General features: G+C 35.4%; 1 long non-coding RNA gene across 2 annotated transcripts in view; it reads right to left on the reverse strand.

Annotated features, from left to right (window-relative positions):
- Positions 1-19,379, reverse strand: part of LOC136790006 (uncharacterized) — a 35,309-nt gene that overhangs the window by 6,702 nt on the left and 9,228 nt on the right. The window contains exons 2-6 of one of the 2 annotated variants that reach the window (XR_010829071.1): positions 18,341-18,523; positions 17,129-17,245; positions 13,454-13,618; positions 5,659-12,451; positions 1,133-2,221 (exon numbers count right to left, since the gene is read on the reverse strand). This is a non-coding gene — a long non-coding RNA (uncharacterized lncRNA). Of the gene's footprint in view, positions 1-1,132; positions 12,452-13,453; positions 13,619-17,128; positions 17,246-18,340; positions 18,524-19,379 lie in introns of both variants that reach the window. The other variant, XR_010829072.1, reaches the window with a different exon arrangement.

The following is a 19,379-nucleotide window of genomic DNA, read 5'->3' on the forward strand; positions in this document are numbered from 1 at the left end:
GCAAATAGATGGATTTAAATCCATTCCAAAACACTGTAGGCTTCATTCTCTGTTTCTCCAGGTGACCTTCTATCTTCCTCTCATCAACTCATACTAACCAGCTTATATAAACTAATCCTTTTTCTTTTTAATGTCCATTTATTTGGTAATAGTCTTTCCAAATCATTTGAAACCATGATACTGGTGAGTATATGAATCAGTCTATCCTGACAACTCTCTTTAATAACAATAGATGAGATTTCTCAATACCAGCTAGGTGACCCAGAAAGGAAAGTACAGAAGATTGCCTATTTTCTCGACTAGAGTGGGAGATATCTTTGTGTTCTTTGTGCTTCTTTGCACTCCTCTTATAGTAAAATGGTGCTTCTTTCCACTCCTTATCTATAGTAAAATAGTAATTGAGTTGCACAACACAAAATTAATTGTTACTTGCTGATGATCCTGCTTCTGACCCTGGAAGTCCGTGAGAATTTTGTGATTGCCCTTCTTTAGCCAACACATCGCATATCAGACAAAGATGAAGAGTGAAAGCCAGGATAAGCCAAATGTTGATCTCAGAAGATACTACCAGGAGGAGTATTTTAGGCAAACCATTTTTACTTGGAAAAAACTCATACATTAAATTTAACCTCCAACCTCCTCCTCCCCCCCCCCCCCCCCCCCAAAGGAATATAGTAGGCACAGGTTTTGTTTTTTATTTTAAAACTTTTTAGATCTTGAAAGCAATTTCTGGTCACAGCAAAAGCTGAAAAATCAGAAATTACCTGATGGTCAAATTACCTGACGATCTCCTAGGAAAACTGGAGCTAGATCCGTCCTCCCCTACATTTTAAGAAAATTCCTGCTTAACACACTCTTAGCTATTTCAGTGTGGGCTACTTGCTACTTGAATATTCCAGTTTCATGGTGATGTAAAACATTTTCACTGAAAAAAAATAATGAAATAAAAAGTTCACTGCATCTTGTCTTTTTGGCTTTTGCACTCATATCATTTTTCTGATCTGAATAAGTATATCTATTAATTCGATGTCTTAAGAGATTCCAAACCTTAAAATAAATAAGTAAATAAATAAAATTAAAAACATCATGGAGGCATCAGATGATATAATATGAAGATCCCTATCTCTCCCACCTTTTAAAATCCATTCCTCATCCTTTTTCTTTTTTTTTTTCTTTTTTTTTTTCCCCTCAATGGATAACAGACTGCCTGTAAAATGAAAAAAAAAAAAAGTTTCTAAAATGTATTCATTCTTTAAAAAGCAATGTTTTTAAAGTATTTAAAAATTAAACTCTAATTATATTGACAAAACTCAAAGTCTCATCAGTCTCAACTCTATTTTTAATCTTACAACGTATCAATATAAAAGAGCGGTTGATGTTAATAACAAACTAATGGGTGGCTTATACCACTTGAATTTTTGGTTGGAGCAGATAGAGTTAAATATCTTTTATCAGTCACATACTTGCTTTTGAGAAGTTCTGAGAGCACATGAAAGACAGTAAGGACTTAGAAGAGAATAAAGACAGATGAAATCCTACCTTACATCTGCCTTTATATATGAAAGAGATTACATTGTATCCAAATCAGGCATCCAGGGAAGGCAGATGAGAAATTAGGAAGCATGTAAAATACAGCAAAAAATGGTTGTTAAAAGGTTATAATCTTTTAAAATTGACAAGCCTTCTTGGCCAGATTACACATACCCAGGAGTGCTGGAGGAAGTGGGGGATGAAATTGGCAAAGCATTAGCAACATTTTCACAAGTTCACTCAATTTTTATTCACTTCAAGAGACAAAGACGGATCTGAAGATAGGGAAAATGGGTCACACTGTTTCTTTACTTCAAAAAGATGAAGAAGAGGAAGGGATACAGACATGATAAAGTTGGTTCAGTCTTTTTGATAGTGTTGTAGGAACAGTGAAAAATGCTATGAAGGCTTGGGAAAAAAAAAAAAAAGAAAAAAAAAGAGAGAGACTTAAAGCATAGCAAAGGGTAAAATGTCACACTGTTTGTTCAGCACTATTCAATTAAGGCCATCTCACATCTCTCCAGAGGAAAGCATTTCTCTGTGCTTAAGTGTATTCACATTCTTGGGATGATAAAATTGTGGTAGATAGGGAACCTCAAAGAAGAAGAATCAGTATACACCCTGCTAATTTTTCCACATCAAAATTATATGTAGCTTAGAAGCACCTTTGGGAGCATTCCACCTCAGAGTCCTGGAGAGAGACACACAAAACATGAGATACATTTCTGTAGTTCCAATTCCTTCATCAAATTCAAAAAGACTAAACCTTTAAAAAAAATACAGAAAAATGAAAGGACAAAAATAACAATTCTATATATGCTATATTAGGATGTGATCACATTTTTTTTCCACATACATTGTAGCTTAGGTCTTTTTTATGCCCTTGACTACAGACAACAAAATTTACCTGCAGTAATGAGAAGCTGTTTCAGATATCCTGCATACAAATTCAACAATTTTTCTTGTTGTGGTTGTTGATAGTGGGTGTTCTACCCACTTTAAATGAAAACCATGATTCCCAGAAGAGCTGAGATTTGATTTACCTTAATCTTGACTAGCTGACAGTTTTGTTGATCTTTCTAGATGGCTTAAATTCTGAACTGTGAAACTGACTATTTTGAAAGTTAAGAGTAATGTGTGAGCATAAAGGCAGTGACACTGGTCAATACAAACAACAGATACCATTACATGAAATCTGTAAATGCTATTAGCTAAACTCATATACCTCCTACATTTTTCTTTAAATAGATGCTGCATAAATACTGCCTTCCTTTTATGTGTGGACATTATGGTTCTGTCCCACTGTGCTTGTTTGCTCTGATGTTGTTGATGAGAGCTACCTTCTGCCATTGGAAACTGGGGCAGGTGTGACTTCATGCTGCTTGATGGCTGCATGGCAAAGCCCAAAAGTATGTGATGGAGCAATGCTAATAAGCACTGTACTTTTGAAATGGTACTTAATTTCAGAAAAGCTCAGCAATGAGAGTTCTACATGACCAGTGTCCCCTAAACTGCAGGCATATCTGTTTTAAGCCCATATTTATCTGTTCTCAAAATGCAAGCACAAAGAACAGTAAACAAAAGATTAGATGAATGGAGACTGTATTGACAAGTTAGAATCCAATTAACTGATGTTTTCGAATAGCATTTTTTTTGCTTGTTCCTCTCTGAATATGATTTATTTATTTATTATTATTATTTTTTTTTTTGGTAGCATCAGAGCTTTCTGATGCAGTGACAAACTGCTGCAGTAGTGTAACTAGGGAGGCCATTTGGAATGTGGTCAATAAGACTCAAGTGTAGAAACCCCATGCAACGCTACAGGTGTGGGGCAGAGTGGCTGGAAATCTGTGCAGAGGAAAAGGATCTGGGGGTGTTGGTCAATGTACTCGCCTGAACATGAGACGGCAGTGTGCCCAGGTGGTCAAGAAGGTCAATGGCATCCTGGCTGGTATCAGGAAGTGTGGCCAGCAGGATCATGGAAGTGATTGTCCCCCTTTACTCCGCTCTGGTGAGGCTGCACCTCGAGTACTGTGTTCAGTTTTGGGCCCCTCACTACAAGAAGGACATTGAGGCCCTGGAGCGTGCCCAGAGAAGGGCTATGAAGCTGGTGAAGGGCCTGAAACACAAGTCCTATGAGGAGTAGCTGAGGGAACGGGGGTTTTTTAGTCTGGATAAGAGGGGGCTCAGGGGAGACCTGAAATGAAGTTGTGGGGAGCTGGGGGTCGGCCTCTTCTTGCAGATAACTGGTGATGGGACTAGAGGGAATGGCCTCAAGTTGCGCCATGGGAGGTTTAGTTTGGAAATTAGGAGACATTTCTCTTCAGAAAGAGCAGTCAGGCATTGGGACGGGTTGCCCAGGGAGGTGGTGGAATCACCGTCCTTGGGGCTATTTAAGGAAAGTTTGGATGTGATAATTAGGGACATGGTTTAGTGGGTAATATTGATGGTAGGGGATGGTTGGACCTGATGACCTTGGAGGTCTTTTCCAACCTTAATGATTCTACAAAAGGTACTAAAAATGGAAGCACTCTTTCCCAAGCATGTTTCTTTCCGTAATGTATTAAAAGAAAGTCAAAAAAATGGATATCTTTATTATAATATTAAACTTCAGCTGAATAGGAATATATAGGCTTGGTTAATTCTTATTCTATAGCTTTCTTAAAAGCTTAGTGATCTATTTTTTCAGGTAATATTGTCATAACCTGTTATTCAGATGAGAAAATTCACCTAAAACCCATGTACAGCCATTTCAAAAATCTTGTTTGCAGTCAAGAACACATTTTTGGAGGGCTAATACTCCATCATCTTTGTACTTTTACTACAGCTTTATAACAGTTTGCATCTCTTAAGGATACAGAACAAAAATGCTTCCATAATTAAAACAAACAAAAAATAATTGGATTTTTTTTCCTCCCTTTTTATTAGCAACTACTTCATGCTCTGAAACTAATGAAATATCTATTAGTTGGCATCATAATTTGATATTAGTTATAATCTTTAGTCCAGTTTACAAGCTTGTATTTTAAAGTTCTCAGATGTGCAATACAAAAGATTTGCTCTCTGAAATAAGTGTGCATATGTAAGGGTTGACTCTACAGGCAAGAAATGTCAGTGGTTTCCCAAGAGACTCAGGAGAGGAACATAAGATGTAGCACTCTACATCTCACAGCTGGAGATTTAGATTAATCAGTAGGACTTCTGAGGCTCTGACAGGAAAATTTCATTTAAACCTTTAATGAAATAAATTTAGATCAAGATATGTAAGTTAGACACCGCTGTTACAAACTGCAATTAAGCTCTGATTTTCAGAAGAACAAAAGAAACTGTCATACTTTTCATTGGATAAAGTGATATATTTTATCAAAGAAATATTGTGGAATAACCAAAATTATGCAGATAATCAGATTATATACTAAAAAGTCCTCTTAGTATAGTGAAATAAGAAACTTAACCTGACGTAATATCCTATCTCAGCTAACACTTCTTTCTATTAAACTAGACTGAACGATGATGTCTTGTATCTAAATAACCACTTTAAAGTCAAAGATAATTATGTGGTTTGGAGTTGTGTTCTGACACAGATCTGATGCCAGCTCTCATCTAACCTAACTCAAGGCTCCTAAAACTTTGATACCCCATGTGGGCTAGATATCTGTGTATAGTTTAGTCATAGTTTTACTATGTAGTCCATAGAGACAGATAAGCATGTCCAAGATGATTCACACAATTTGGGTGGGAAGTTTTTTCTTGGATGTGGCAATGAGTCACAAGATTCAGGTCTTTACATCACTCATTGGAAGTTCCCCTTTTATCTATAAATGGATTAGTCAACTGGTTTAAAACAAGAGCACCTAGTTTTGATGCGTTAGTGAAATGAACCTTATCCATAAATAATGAATATAATTTAGCAGGTAGCTCCTTTGAAACAACTGGATACTTTTCATGGCAAAGTCTTGTTTCTCATTGCTGATTGAACCAGTTGGGTTCTGCAAATAAGAATCAGCTTTAATATGTTAAAAAATTATTATGAGAACTAAGAAAAAAACTCAGTCATTCAAAATACTTAGTATTAAATTCTCATGCATCATTGGAGGTGGACGAACTGAATAACTGAATCAAACTCACCTCTTTTATGAAACAATTATGGATATAAGTCAAAAGCAGACAGCACTGTATATTATTTAGCAGTGGACCAACAGAAATCATTGTTCCAAGGACAACGGCAGATCTTTCCACTTATTAGAAGGACAGAGACAGACTGCAGAAGAAGTAAATAAGATCAGTAAAGGTGGAGGGAAAACTGCAATACAAATTATATCCTAAACAAATTGTAAGTACTGTTAAGGATCCTGGGAAATTTTTAATGAAAATCTCATTAAAGACAGAAGAAATATTAAAAAAAAAAAAAAAGGCAAACAAAAAATAGTGATGTTGAAAATTTAACTGGAAGTGGCAATCTTTAGTTTCCTCTGGGACTAAACTAAAATAAGACTGGAGGGTTGTGCTGATCATTGTACAAAATGTGATTTTTACAATTACAAATCCATCTTGGAACACTCAGATTTAACAATTTTTCGACTTTGGATTAGAGCTCTATCTCCCAATTCCTTTTCCTCCCCTCACCCTCAGAAATATTTTCTTCTGCAGATTCTCAAAGCCTCTCAGTGAATCCATCACAGCAAAATGAAGACCAGTTGTTAATATTTCATGAGACTGATGATTACCTCTCACCACTTTGGCAAGATAAAATAAAAAAATAATGTTTATGGTATAATAATTAGCAACTTTGGAGATGATTCAAAAACAGATGCCAGTAAGACTTGACTAGAGATGTCAAAAAACAAGGAAAAGAGACTTCCCTTTTCAAGACTGACACGAAACCATGGTTGTCACATGTTAAAGTTATGAATATTTCATGTTGTGTGGAAATTAATATTTAATACAGTCAAGTAGTGTAGTGCCCAAGTACTTGGCACATTTCTTTCAAAATGAAACAATAAAAATGCTTAACTGTATTCTATCAGTTTGACTTTGAAACCTTCATATTTTACCATTCTGAGACAATGCCAAGTTCTGTCCTACAGCACTAACACAATAATTTAGGAAGTTACACATGTAAATCTACATGACAACAACAAAATAAAAACAACTTGTCTTTCAAAGCTGTTATGATACTGGAATCAATATGTGTATTGACCATTAATGGAAGAATTTATTTGAGAAGCTTTCTGTAAAGGACAAACACAAACTTCAAACTGTTGGTAACCTTGTTTTCCACTTTTTCTTCCTTTGCCAAGGACTCACTTAGCATCATACACAATGTATGTTTTTGAATAAAACTCACAGCTAATGCTGAATAATTTATGATAATAATAATGATGACAATGATTCTAAAAAGCATTTACGATGATACCTCCAGCAGTCAGTGCAGAGCAGGCCCGAAACAGCCTAGATAAATTAGATATAATGTGGTTGATTGTGCAGGATCTTAAAGACCAACTTGCTTTTTTTTTTTTTTTTTTTTTTTTAAACAAGGAACTCCATTTATTCATCCAGAATGTTCTTTCCTGGCCCCCGTGTTTTTTATAATTTACAATTTATAATTTCACTGTATCACCACATCCATTCTTTTGTATATATAAAATGAATATTATATGAACTTGTTCTGATTCAATTCTATTTGTTTCTCTAACAAATACATGAGGGCTGGCTTCTGTCAAGGCAAGGGCAGACAGCACAGTTGACTCAGTCTTTCAAACTTGGGTTAGTGGGAACAGTTCAAAGCAGATGAAAGGAATTTGATTCTCCTCCTGTGCCTAGTGGAAATTATTCAAAAGATTGGCAAGTCCAACTAATGTCTGAATTTGTCATGAAGACTCAAATAATGCAATATCTTTTGTTTCCGTAATTTTAACAGGACTAATTTAATCACCTATTATATAATATCCTATTTCAACTCTCTAAATTTGTTTTCACCAAGAACATCTGATTAGATTTAACATTCTATATTCATGTTACAGAATATGTCTTAAATAGTCTCTTTCATGAATTCATATTTACATGGTACTTAGTATAGCTTTTAGGTGCCAGCAAACATTTACTATAAGTTTGTACAGTACCTTATTTCACTTATATTTACAATTAAAAGTCAGTGTATTTTTATCCTGTCTTCTAATCATCAGTATAATTTTATTATTAAATGGGAAGAATTATGCATATTTTTAATGAGATCTGCATTGTTGTTGTTGCTTTAAACCAAGATAAAAAGTAAATCAGATAAAATTTTTTTTTTTTAGGAAGCACATATTTTGCTGCCTTAAAGAATTGCAAGTCATTTAAATCCATTGGAAAGGTAGGAAATGTATTGCTGCAAAATTATATCTACACCGAAATTTAAACTCCTTTGGTTTCCTGTTTCGATCCATATCTTTCTGAGGTGATTTTTCAGGAAGAACTGCCTTATCAAGTTGAATATCAGCAAAGCTGTCTTTTTCCATTACTGAGCAATCAACAAATTCTTCAAAGATCACACCATGGAAGCAGATAGTGAGAAGAATTGTACCATTTACCATGCAGTCAACTAGAGAATGTTGGTAACAAACATTTAAAACACATGAGAAATCAAATCCATGCATACATTCACCCCCGAACATTTATCATCGACCTTCTTTAATAGGTGCGTAAGTCAACAGGTGAGCTAAAATCTCCTATACCCATATCATTTTGTAGACAGACAAGGAAACGTTGTTCATTATGAATTCCCTATTATATATATTTTTTATTTTTTTTTCTACAGACAAGTTTGAATATCTCACGTCTCTTTATTTAATTAAACATTTTGGTGTATCTTATCTTTAAAAAAGGCCACAGTTAAATAAACAAACAATATTATGGCAATGAGGGTAATGAACTTCACAAGACTTTCATAACATACAGTAAATTTTGAAACCCATGGCAAACTTAAAAATATCCCTTTCGTCCGTTTTTTAGCACTTGACTGGTATTTTCTTTGCATTCTTTTATAACTGAAGATGTGAGTTGGCCTGTACACATTTAATGGTAGCCTAACTAAAAATGGATTGAATTACATGCACTTAAATTACTATGTATATCTTTATAAATGCTCTAGTAATCTTCCAGATAAGGGTTAAATTCAAGAGCATCTATTATGTTATTTCTGTATTTTTCTCAGTGATTGATTGAAATAGTGTGCTGCAACAACCTTATTGAAAATTGAATTGGTTTTAAATATATTTTGTTCAAGGTTTTTCCATTAAGAATAGTGACTGAGTGAAATTTGTGGTACTTTTGACTAAATTCCAACTTGATAGGAAACCTTGTTAAATTATTCAAATAAACTATTTCACAATGTGTTCAATGTATTTAAAAAAAAAAAAAAGGAAACAAAAAAAGGAAACATTCTCACATGAGCTTGATATGAGCTGATCCAATATTGTTTAGCATAAGTTTTCAAGTTTTACATGTCATCACATAATTTGGAAGCAAAAATAGTGTAAGAATGAAAATTCCTGTCAGAAAGGAAAAGGTTTTTCTCCCTAGACCAGTTAAGCATTTTTGTGGGGTCTGTTCTGTTCTTCACACGTACATAAAATATATTTAATTTTAAAAACACATAAGACAGCAGAAAACATTCAAGAGACATCAAACAAGAATATAGACTGAAGAGATTAATTTAAAAAACTTAAGCAGACAAGGTACTCTTCCTGTGGATTATATCTTTATATAGATATTAATGTATCTTAGTCTCATGTAGTTTACCAATTACACCCATGGACATTCTTTCTTCTAAATAAGAAAATCCACACTGTCAGGGAACAGCAGATGCTGGCTACTCCTTCAGGGCCAAGGAAACTAAGGTGACCCAGGACAAGCAGTGCCTACCACAGTAGGGCACCATCCTGCACGGGTTAATAACAGGGCCCATCAACAGCTATCAACAAGGCAGGTGATGAATCATGTCCTGGATGCATCCAAGGTGTCCAGTCAGGAGCAAAAGAAGGTGGAGCCAGAAACAAGGCTAGGGCCTATCTACAGTACATGTCCAAGGTCCATCAAGGAGGTAAAGCAAGGAATAGACACAACTACAGTATTGCTAAAAAGAGAACAATATGCACTCAGAATGAGCTCAAATGTAGCCCCAGGCTCATAAGCAGGGTGTGGGGAAAGCCCAGGTGAGGGTGGTCAGGGCCATCAAGGCCTGTTAGTACACTCAGGGCCCTGACAAAACCAAATTCCCAGAGTTAGTTGCAAAGAGATTTTTAGCATCTTTCTCACTGTGGAAACAAGGGAAGACCTGGGTAGTGAGATATATTCTTCAGAGTTGTAGATGTCACACAGGCTTAAATAAAAAAAGCACTTGGAAATGTTTGACAATAATCAGTTTTAAACACTATGCTAGTATGCTCAAGGGAACCATTGTATATATTAAACTTCCATTTGCCTTGTGTTATTTTCTTTCCGTTTAAAAGAAAATGCACATCTAGGCTCCATTTATAGATTTGGGCCCTATTACTCTAAAGGTCAATTAAGGGTAGGAAGTTAATCATACATTTGAAGTTCTGCAGAAGTGCAAGACATCGCCTCACTGAGATGCTCAGGGTGAACTATGTTCAGTCCTTGATTTGGCATGCTCTGGCATCTGTATCTTGCTTGGTTACAAGAAGTTAGAAACTATAAATTTCTTGTAGTCTCTGATAGGGTGGTAGTAGACAGACTCAGATCAAACCTGCTTATTGAGGTAAGAATTATGGTTCACTTTGCACGCAGCTTTCCAGCCATACCCAGAAGAGATATTTTTTTTAATTCTGTCACTTATGTCATTTTGATCACATGGCATAAGGAAAAAATGTGACCTTATCCTGCCAGTGATCAAGCATGCTTAAAAGGGAGCTTCCAGCTTTGGAGCATGGAAAAAATACAGTAATGTGCTCAGGGTAATATACCCCTCCTCTCTGCAGAGTATTTGGGTGCATTGACAGAGAGACCTTTTTAACCAATGTGCAATGTTTACACCAGGAAGGTTGGCTTTCCACTCAGAATGCACTAAGACCTCTTTATCCTGCATGTCTTACTTAACTGATAAGTAGGTGGGGTTATTCCATTTATGTCTGTGTAAAGTCCATTTATTTAGGCTTTTAATGTTAATCTTTGCAAAGGGCTGACTGTAGATTGCAAAAGCTGTAAACATAAATTAGAAAATTGTTTCTTTAAGTATTTTGCAGGGGACTTCCTTCAGAAATAGGAGACCTGAGTTGTAAACCTCATCTCATTCTTGTGGTTAACTGTGTCCTGTGAGCCTGTCTACTGCATTCTGAACTCTGAACTAATGTTTTATTTATTTATTTTTTAATGAACAATTAAGATGTTTCTAGAGGACAGCAAATAGTACCTTGGAATGTAAAATATATGCAAGATTTTTTTAAAATTTATTATTGTTTTTAAAAATAATGGGACGTGTGATAATTTATTTGGCTCCAGAAGGCTTTTTACACTGCCATTAAGGATCAGTCCCCTGAAGTATAAAAATAAACTTTTCTATCCACTCAATTTCTGCAAATATAAAAAGCAGGAACCCACTGGGTGGACCAGTGCCAGTATTCTCACAATGGTACAAATTGCTTTGTCAGTATCAGCCAGGCTTCACTGTGTAAATTCTGCCAGAGTTTAATACAAAATGCTTCCTGAGCCAGGAAGATAGGCCAGTCTATGAAAGCTTGAATCAACATTTTGGTAGCTTCATGTTACTGGTTTGCTTTTGTGTTACTATGCATCTGCCTTACTCATTTCCCAATTCCCAACTTCGTTTTTCTAAATCCTTCTTGATCAGATTACATACAATTAAATTACCTCACTGAACAAATCATGTTCATAAATTTGTCTTATTGATTGTCCAGAACACAGTGCTTCAAGAACCCAGTGTGCTGCATGGCTCCTGCAAGACAATAAGATGATTTATTCTAATGGATGACCTATTTATGATGGAAAAACAAATCTAATTTCAATTACTGCTTTAATTAGGATGACTCATGAAAACTGGAACTTATGTTTTAGTGTAGGTCAAATAAAAATGAAGAATGATTATTATTTATTATCAGCCTTCTTCTATTTGTTATTTATCAGTATAAAAATATATTTTACTTTTCTTGTTGACAATAAATTTTCAGGAGAAAAAGGATCTGGATACAGCTTTTTCTATTCTTTTACCAAAGCCTGCAAAAAGACATCAATATTATGACTGATAATACTACATGACGTAGCTATCTATAGTGAGCAACAATAAAAGAAAAAGATAATCTGCTAAATCATGTTTCTGTATATTAGAAGGGCTTTCCACAGTCCAGTTTCCATTAGGATTTTTCAGAGGAGTAAGGACCAAAGAAAGAAGAAGTAACAGGACCATTCCTAGTTGCACTAGGTGGAAGATTGTTGGAGAAGGAGAGAGAGGTTGTCCACTTTGTCATCTTTTTCTGTGTTTGATCTCCAGAAAAGCCAGACTAGGACTTGTGTGTCATCAGAAAGTGTTTGTGTTAGTAGGATACTGCAAGTGTCACCCCTAAAAACAGTAATTATGTGCCCACTTCTTCCATTTCTGAAGAGGCAGCACATAAAGCTCCCCAAGACATATCCGTGACTCTGTCAGAAGTCTTCAGCTTAAGTTCGCTCTGATTCCCATTTATCCTTTTCTATTAAACTTCTAGCTCTACGGTGAATGAAACAAGGCTTTGTTTCACTGCTCAGAAAAGGCTTCTATAATCTCCTAGTGACTAACATATACTTCTAATTCTTGTTCTCTATACTGTTTTGGAGGGTCGAACTCTCTGGTCAAGTCTTTTCTTGTCCTCAGAGTAGCTTCTCAGAGTAGCTTCTCCTGTAGTGTAAGTTCCTGGGTAAAACACTCCTGGAAATGTGAATTCCCGGAGGAAACATACATTTATTGAAGGGTTGAAACATTAGGAACATAAAATAAAAAAAAAAAAATAAAGCACTTTCTTTTCTCAAATTCTTTCAGGCAAATAATCATAAATATGATCCGAACATGGTTCTTTACCTAACTTTTACCTTTCACTAACAAGTATATGGTAAGACTAAACTTGTACTTCTGTACTACTAAATATTAAAAGATACTTACATGGAACATACATCTCAGTCTAAGTCAGAAATTGCATATGACTGTACCATAGTCAGAGCTATGAGTAGGAATATTCCAGTTCCATGAATCCAACTCTATGAGTGTGCAGTACATCAGGTAACGGACAAGTACCAAAACGGACAAATACCAAATACCAAAGGTATATTAAGAAATTAGTTTTCTCAAAGAATGATGTTTATAAAACTGAGTTTAGGAAAGTTAGTCCTTTTATTTTGCTGATTTAATTATTTTTGTTTGGTGGTTGTTGGCTTTTTTTTTTTTTTAATACTCGGTTTTTGATTTTAGATAAGAATGAAAGCAAAAGACTGAAACAGCATAAAAAACTATTTTTCACCGTATTTCTGGTATTTAACAAATTATATTGTAGACTTTCTGAATTTCTAAGCTCTAGGGACATGAATGGATTGGGTTACCTAATTTTCAATTTAAATTTTCTGAAACCTTCTTTGAAGACCAGTCAAAGTAAATGGGAGCCTGTCCAATAATTTCAATAAGAAAAATTCCTAATTATTCCAGGAAGATTAGCATTTGACAGAAACTATCAAAGGAGTGGAATTAGTTATAAATAAATAAATAAAAATGAATAAATAAGTTAATTAATTAAAAGTATCACTACTTGCATGCATACATGCATAGTATAAGAAATAAGAATGTATACAACAACTTACAGCAAGACATATATATACATTATTTTTTTTTCTATACACAGCTCAACAGCTATGGCTGAACTAAATTTAGTAATTTCATTACCATTTTGGTTTCAGTGGTAAAATGTCACCAAGTTTTTCATAGGGACTCCTTTCCTGTGACTGTATTAACAGAGATTTCTATTAGCTTTCCATCCATATGCCAGTGAATCCCAGGGATCTTTCATGTCTGAGATCCAAAGTGACTGTACTGAATTCCATCCAGTATCTGTAGAGAATACGAACGCTTACCATGAGTATAAAATAATAGCAGAAGTAAAATGGTACTGACATTTATTTAGAAAAACAAACAAAATAAAACAAAAAAACACCACACAACTAAACAAAAGCATAGATATCTGGACTTGAATTGCAATTCAACTGCAGTTTGTATTGTAATGAACATGACGTCCAGTGGAGTAGCTCATAACTGTGATATCGTATATTGTTTTAGACGTGGGAAGTTCCATTTGATGTCACTGGGAGAGCTGCACTAGTCCAAATGAACTTGAAGAATGAATGTGAGCTTCTAAAATTAGTTTTGTCTATGAGGAAGTCATTTTTGAATAGACGTCTCTGCATTATCAGAGACTTCCAAAGTACTTGGACAGTACCCTCAATGTAACTTTGTGAAATTAAGACTATGAACATGCCTGTCTTGCTGGCCATAACTATTATGAATCTATAGTAAATAATTAGCATGAATGGCCAGCAGGAGTCAAGCTACAGGCAATTTTTTAGTTAGTTAAGACTTTCTGTGCCAAAGAAATATATCTGGCTTAGCATACTGGAATCTATTAACTTCTCGTCAACTTTGAAACTCCATTCGGCCTTTTGTCAGGTAGAGATTTATTTCTAAACTTTGTAGAATATTATTTGTTGAACAGCCTCATTATTTGCTGATCTCCAAATGACTGATTCGTTGTAAGTACGTAGCTGATGCTGACGCTTTTTGCATTTGTTGCGACACTCTCCCTCTTATTTCTGGCCCTGCTGTTGTCTGGACACAGATTTGTCTTATTTTAGAAACCTTCTTTTGATCTTTTTGATCTTTTAAGAGATGTCTTAACATACACTTTTTCTTTTTTTTTTTTTTTAAAGTCATTCTTTCAGAAATACAATGTCCTCAAATCAGTTCCCAAAGACTATAAGTATAAATTTAAAACACATTTGTTTGAACTAAGTGTGTGGAATCTAATTCATAAATGCGTTTTTTTTTGTTGTTGTTGTTGTTGTTGTTACTAGTAGTAGTAGTAGTTTGGAAACGTCCAAGTGAGATAAATTGTAGTGGAAAATTGGTGCAAATTGAAAATGGATGGAAAAATATCATTGTGTTGTAACTAATGTACTTTTGCTTCCGCTCTTTTATGATTTGCCACAGTTTTGAAAGAAATCAACAGATTACTCTGCTGAGTTCAGGGGGAATTGGAATAGGTCTTCAGTTACCCACAGATATGTTCCTTTGATTTTGGCACATAGGCACATAAAAAAAAAAAAAAAAAAAAGGCAGCTTCAGAAGCAGCTTCAGTCTTGATAGACAAATATGCGTTTCCACAGAGTAAAAAACAAAATTCCTATCTATTCCAGAGGGACCAGTACTTGGCTCAGGTCATTGCTAAGAGCTGAACTTCAGTATAAACACAAATGCACAAATGTAGCAGTACAAGAGATAACAGAACATAATTTTAAAGTGTTTAACTATCTGACCCTCTAGAGACAGTTAAAATGAAATCTTTTACTCCACTTTAGGCAGGACTGACTATTTTCAAGTACAGTTATCATAGTCTATGTTCCTGACATCTACAGTGTAGCTGTGTACAGTGCCTCTTACACAGTTATTTAAATACTGAAGAAATGAAAGTGCAACACACACACACAAAGCTGTGAGAAAAATCTCAAATAATTTTCTTCAGACAGGATCCTCTGTGAAGCTATTTTATTCACTATTGCAATGGCGGGCATCCTGTCAATACGGAGCGCATTTTAGTAAACAAATCATAACCTTTTATTCCCTATTACCCAATGCCTGATCACCTCCCCTGTTTCCTCATTGGCTGAGTACTACAGGTTCACAAGCTACTCGACGCTCCTCTATACCATATATGTACACTTTTTCTTTTTTTCAACTCTTTAATTTCTCCTTTCGTATGTTTTGAGAACTTGTGATCTTTGTTTTACTGTTCTCACACCGCTCATCCTGTTTTTCTCAAGCTTCTACCTTATTTTGGAACAGTGAGGCCTTCTACTGTCCACTTGTCTACTTAGCATTTCTCCTTATTATGACTACACAACTACCTTGGAATACAGAAAAGTAATTCTCTGCTGCAAAAACACAACTTTGTTTCTCACAAAGCTAGACTGTCTGGGGCCCTGTTCAGCATTTCTCACCACTTAAGTGTAGGAACAGTTTTCCAGGTTGTATTTAGGTTAGAAATAGATTAATTTTTCAAGTGTTAATAGCCATCACTTCTACATAAGATAAATGGAGCACTAGCTCTACTGCCAAAAGAATAATTTTGGATTTATTTTTTATTTTTTCTTCCTTCTTGATGCTGCCTGTTTGCCTGCAGTTTGCCGCTGTAACTGAAAAAAAATGTTTAGCACCATACAAGTAAAATACAGCTTTTAAATTGAAAGACATTTATTGCAGTACATGAAACTGTGAAATTAATATAAGAGAAAAAAAAAAAAGAAAGAAAAAAATAAAAAAAACAACCCACAAACAAACAAACAAAAGCGTTGGTCTGTCTTAAAGACCACAGTCTGCCTGTAATGTTCTTAACATGGGCCAGTTTCTCTTAGAGTAGGATCTTTGTATTTTGTTTTTCTTTCAACCAGTTGGTGGACATATATTTACTGTCGTGTTCAAAACTTTTCATTCTAAACCAGTGTTCATTAGTGTCTAATATAGAGATATCTGATGGGCAGTTAATTATGCAATGTCTTCATCAAATCATAATTTTATCAACATGTGATTGGGCTGAGGTGATAACTAAATTAAAAAGTTCTGGGCACCACAACAGAAGAAGGACTTAAAACTATTCTAGAGAATCCAAAAGAGAGCTACAAAGATGGTGAAGGGTCTAGAGGGGAAGACATATGAGAAACACCTGAGGCCCCTTGGTTTGTTCACCTCAGAGCAGAACAGGCTGAGGGGAGGCCTCATGGCGGCCTGCAGCTTCCTCACAAGGGGAGCGGAGGGGCAGGCGCTGAGCTCTGCTCTCTGGGGACAGCGACAGGACCCGAGGGAACAGCATGGAGCTGGGACAGGGGAGGGTCAGGATGTGTGTTAGGGAAAGGTTCTTCACTGAGAGGGTGGTTGTCAGGCACTGGAACAGGCTCCTCAAGGCAGTGGTCATGACACTGCTAGAGTTCAGGAAGTATTTGGACAACTGTCTCAGACATATGGTCTGAATTTTGGGCGGTCCTGTGTGGAGCCAGGAGTTGGACCTTACAGCTTTGCCTTCCAACTCAGGATAGTCTATGATTCTATGAAACTGAAGTTTTGGGCAGTATTCCTCATGCATGTATAACCTATGTTGATGCTTACACTAGAAATGTAAACAGAAGATGGGCAAGGTGATGAATACAATTTGTTTGGAATCACTTAAGAACGAAGAAAAAAGAACTTGTAGAAAGACAGACTGTGCTTTACCTACATAGCCAGAATTAGGTCCTTACAGAATCTCCCTAAATTCTCACAGATGTAGGTGCTGTTATGTAGGTATGCTAATCGTACCGCTCAAACAATGTGGATGTTGGATGCAGGATGAATCTTCTCCATTTGGGCTGCTATGCTGCTGGAGAGAAGACAGGTAGAAGTATCTATTCTCCAGTGATCACCTGGACCTAAAGTCTGAAAGAGAAAATGCTATTGGTTCTCTTTATTTTGCTGTTCATTTTACACTTGTGCTTATGAGCAAATATATGGTCTCGAACAAAAAGGCTCCTTACCTATTTACATGATTTTATCTCATTTTAATTGTTTCATATCATCCCAAGAAATGGATTTCAACCAGAACAAGCAACATTTTTCAATATGTGAAATTGTTGTGATCAGCACCAGGCAATCCTCTGAAATACTTCAGCCACATTTTTTCCTCTGCAAATTTTCCATTAATTTATATTATTTTTTCCTTGTTTTATGTGTTTTGTTTGTTTGTTTGTTTGTTCAGTATTTTCCTATTCTTTGCTGGACTTTATTTCTACTTTGATTTCACGAGCTCAGACAGGTTTTTTGAGCATGAACTATTTCTTGGTACTCTTAGTTGCTGCATGTATCTATTACAACTGAAAATGTTTACAAATCATTATAGTTGTAGTCACCAAAGTTAGTAACTTGACTTAAAAATCATAGTTTCCAACATAGGTACACTTGTGTTCCTTTAAGTTACCTCTTGGTTTCTTAGACTGTAACATTAAATTTAGATTATATTTTCCAGCTTTTCTTTCCTATACTAAAGTTAGTTTCAATTTCCTTCTATTCAGATAAGTCTATCTGGCATTTTAAAATTTTACACACACTCCAATGAAATGAGAGCTATTAATGCATGGTCAGAATTTTGATTTGCAGACAAAATACTTTTCCCCTGTTCATCTGGTGAACAAAAAATGCTCCAAAAGCACGGTCAAGTAGACTTTAATGCTTCTCCAATCTTGTTCTCAGATTTGTCATTCACTCTGTCTAGTATTCAGAGGGAGCTTCTTCAGAGAAAGTGTTTGGTGATGCTTCAAAGCAAAACAGGCCTGGATGAGATCTCAAAGGTCATCTAATTCATCACCTACTCTAAGACAAGGCCAGCCTTCCCAAGGGATATTTTTCTAACTTTTTCTTATAACACCACTATGTGATAAACCAGGTAATATGTACCAGTAGCTAACTTTTCTTGTGGTCAGATTTTCTTTTCCTCAATGTCCAATTTATCTTCCTCTTACTTCGATTTCTGCTTACCTTTTAGCTTTTCACTTGTCAGGATCATTTCTTTAAAAATGACAACTGCAGTTCTTTTCCTCTTTCCTTCAGGTCATGCTTTGTAGGTGTTTCCTGTAGCACTCATCTGAACTCTCTTTGATTCTCATTTTTGAATGCACTTTCCAATACTGGACATAAATTTCAGCTGAAGTTCCTTTAATGCTTTATAAAAGAAAAAGAGTACTTATGGCTCTTACATCTGTTTACACATACCTATTGATATTTGCCCATTGCTGCACCAGTATAACTTGTTTTTATTCAGCTTGTGGTCTATTATATCCCTACACTATTTAATACAAAAAATCTGACTTCCTTGTTCTAAATCTGTGCTGATGACTTTTCACATAAATTTAGATAATTGCAGTATTCTTAACAGAAGTTCATTCTATTTCTTCTTTTCAGAACACTTCTCCTTACAGTATCTCCAATTCAGCACATTAACATGACACCAAAGACTTTTAAATTAATGTCTTCTGTAATTTAAATGAGCAGACCTTTTATTCTTTTATTCTTGTCATTAGTGAAAACAGAGAAGTATCCAATCCAGTTACAACCCCAGAGGTCTATAAACATGAACAGTTTGTCATTAGGTATTAAGTACAATCTTCTAGCTGTTTTTGCCTGTATGTGACAGTAGATACACATACACAAATTTTGAGGTCATGTAGAACATTTAAAAAACCTTCCTCAGGCTGAGATACATAACAACTACTGTTCCTTTGTCCACTTAATTTGTCATTTTATAAATAAAAAAAAATAAATAAATTCCTTTTTCTTAGAATCATAGAATCATAGAATCACAGAATGGTTTGGGTTAGAAGGGATCTTAAAGATCATCTAACTCCAATACCTCTGCCATGGAGAGGGACACCTCCCACTAGATCAGGTTGCTCAAAGTCCCATCCAGCCTGGCCTTGAATGCTTCCAGGGATGGGGCATCCACAACATCTCTGGGTAGCCTGTGATAGTGCCTCACTACCTTCATAGTAAAGAACTTCCTCCTTATATCTAATCTAAA

The sequence above is a fragment of the Anser cygnoides genome, chromosome 2 (assembly GCF_040182565.1).
Source record: "Anser cygnoides isolate HZ-2024a breed goose chromosome 2, Taihu_goose_T2T_genome, whole genome shotgun sequence".
In the NCBI taxonomy this organism is placed as follows: Eukaryota; Metazoa; Chordata; class Aves; order Anseriformes; family Anatidae; genus Anser; species Anser cygnoides.